General features: G+C 33.7%; 1 protein-coding gene across 1 annotated transcript in view; it reads right to left on the reverse strand.

Moving 5' to 3' along the window:
- LOC101305714 (putative L-type lectin-domain containing receptor kinase V.1-like) overlaps window positions 1-2,739 on the reverse strand; it is a 26,105-nt gene that overhangs the window by 19,092 nt on the left and 4,274 nt on the right. The gene's annotated exons all lie outside the window — the stretch shown is intronic.

A 2,739-nucleotide genomic window follows, 5' to 3' on the forward strand; every position in this document is an offset into this window, starting at 1 on the left:
GAGAGAGAGAGAGAAAACAGATTAACAGAGAGAGAAGAGAACGAAACCCAGATGAACTCCAACGGTCGGGAAGAAAAGAAACGCTTCAAAGTTGAGAGAGGAGAGAGAGGAGAGCGAGAGAATCTAGCCAACGGTCGGGAAGAAATTCTGAGGAGAGCGACAACTTCTTCTAGCCTTAATAAACGATTCAATCGATGTTGGATTACGGGAAAGGACTATTTCACCCTTCATGTCATGTCTAATCACGGTTTTGCCTTTGCCACCCAATTTTCAGTTTACTTGCATAAAAAAAACCTTTCACAATTACCATGCTTCCACTTCACTTCCCTCCACTTTGCAGCCCGCAGCAATGTTCATATATATATCTACTTCTACTATCATTTCCTAATAGATGAATTTTTGTAACTGTTAAAAATGACCCAAATTTTATTTAACTATGAGTCTACAAATTAATGTATAAAGGTCATAATAATAACTTGATAAAAAAGAAAATTCAAAACGAAAAAAAAATTTAAAAAAAATTAAAATCCACACCGTAGGTGGAGATTGGGAGTAGTAAAATATGAGGTAAACAAGCATATATCTGCAATAGCAGTTAGAGTTAGAGTAAAATTGTCTAAAAAAAATAAATAACAAAATCAATATTTTGTATAAATAATCACACACACGTTAGCGTGTGTTAAGAGGCTAGCACATTCTTATTTAATTTTTTTTTTTTGTGACTCGTATTCGTAATATGGTAAATATGAAAATACATGGTAACCGTTTTTTGAGATTTTGATAGCTTAAGAGTGAGGCTAGAGTCGTGGCTTCGCTGAGGAATAGTGATAGACCACCAGGTATACATATCACTACATGGATCATCTCATTAAATCTATAAAACTTGATAATGTTGAATAGTTTATGTCAAAGAGCTTAGATATCTACTACATGTCTTTTGGAATTATGTTTAAGTATCATGTTCCACATATACATACTCAAAATGGTCTCGCATAGTATGTGTGACGATTTAAATTCTTTTTAAAATAGTTTTTTTTATTTATTATTTATCGGATTATTTATTTCGTACATATATGTATGTCTGCTGTGCTCTAAGTGAGATGTGATTTTGTGCTTGTTAGGGATTACATGTTAGAGTGCAAACTAAACTACTTGTGTTTATAACTATTTGGTTATTTAATTTAGAGAAAATAACAGATTTGGGGTGTAGATGGGTCCAGCCACTTTCTAGAATTATACACGTTGATTTCTGGTCGTTGATTCGATCATTCCTGGTACGATAACATCTTGGCCATACACGAACTCTCTCTCTTGATTCTTCCCTTTTCTCCTTCTACTTTGTTCCCGATTTCATTCACTTGCTCAAATTCCGCTGTGCTTGGCTTTTAAAATACTGTGCAAATTCTACTGAGTTCAGTTTCTTCATCTAATCTGAATTTAGTTCCTGTAAGTTTCTTGTTTCTAATCTTCTATAAATTACTTGTTTTCGATTAATCTATTTCCAAATAGAAGGGAGTCTGATTCGCATCCAAATTCCATTTTTAGGTGGCTGGATCGTTATGGTGGATTGAGTACTTATGTGCGGTTGTTTTGTTTGATTTCTCTTGCTGGTTTGGCAGTTGATTCGTAGGAAATTGAGGTAGGGAAAGCAACCTTTCTTTATAGCTTTGATTCTATTTTGGTGTGTGTTTGGAAAGAATGGTTGTTCTACTTTCGTTATTGTTTTATGTAATCTTCTTGTCGGTTGAACTGTATTGATTGTTCAAGCTTGAGTTTGATTAAAGCTTGACTGAAAAAAAAATGTTCTACTCTGAGTGTTGTGCCTCGTTTAAAAATCTGGGTATTTATTGGTTCATCAGTAAGTTGTCAAGCTTGAGGGGAATTCATTATTGTTCGAGCTGATTGGTCTTGGCTCTTTAGTTTTGATTTTGGAATCGTCCTTTTATATATATACAAGATGATAGTGATCCTAGTATCTTTTCAGTTAGATGAATCACGACCAGTGGACTATCAATTCAAGTTGATACAATCTATATTCAATTGGTAATTGTAAACTAGTTTCTTGACCTCTCTTTTGTCAACATCCTTATAACCGTGTATCCATCTTTCCTTTCTCTTGTACAAGAATTTGTCTTGTATCAAGTTCTTTCCAATATTGTAATTTGTTCAAGAGAAAGTTAAACTCTTTTCCCTTGTAATCAGTTTTGAATATCCTGAGCCTGAGGCCATCTTTTATTTGATACATAGAGTTTGATCCTTCACTATCCTTGTCACATTTCCTCTAGTGTTAAAGGATCCCCATTCTTGATTTTAGTTCTCAAAGTAAATCAAGTATCCTTGATGACCGGCCTTACTGAACAACAAATAAACTCTTCCCTCAATGAAATTATTATCTCTAAGTTGATTACTACAAAGACTTTGCCCCTTGTCTTGTTATTCTTTCTAAGTACCAACTTCTATTCACAACAAAGCTTCCTCGAGTACAATGTTGCTATTGTTTTATCTCTGCTATGCTCTGTGTTATTATAAGCCAAAAGTCGAGTTTAGTATATTATTCTTTTAACGCATCTGTATTTGAAACTCATTCGGCATTGTTCGAAATTCCAAGCTCATGTATCTCTATTGTTATAATTTACAAGTTTTCTAAGTTTCTAATGATCTACTTCCTCAGCAAGTTGCTCAACTTTAAGTACTATTTCTTGTCATACTTCACTCTATTATTAAATGGCATTTCAGTTC

The sequence above is a fragment of the Fragaria vesca genome, unplaced genomic scaffold, assembly GCF_000184155.1.
Source record: "Fragaria vesca subsp. vesca unplaced genomic scaffold, FraVesHawaii_1.0 scf0512988, whole genome shotgun sequence".
Lineage (NCBI taxonomy): Eukaryota > Viridiplantae > Streptophyta > Magnoliopsida > Rosales > Rosaceae > Fragaria > Fragaria vesca.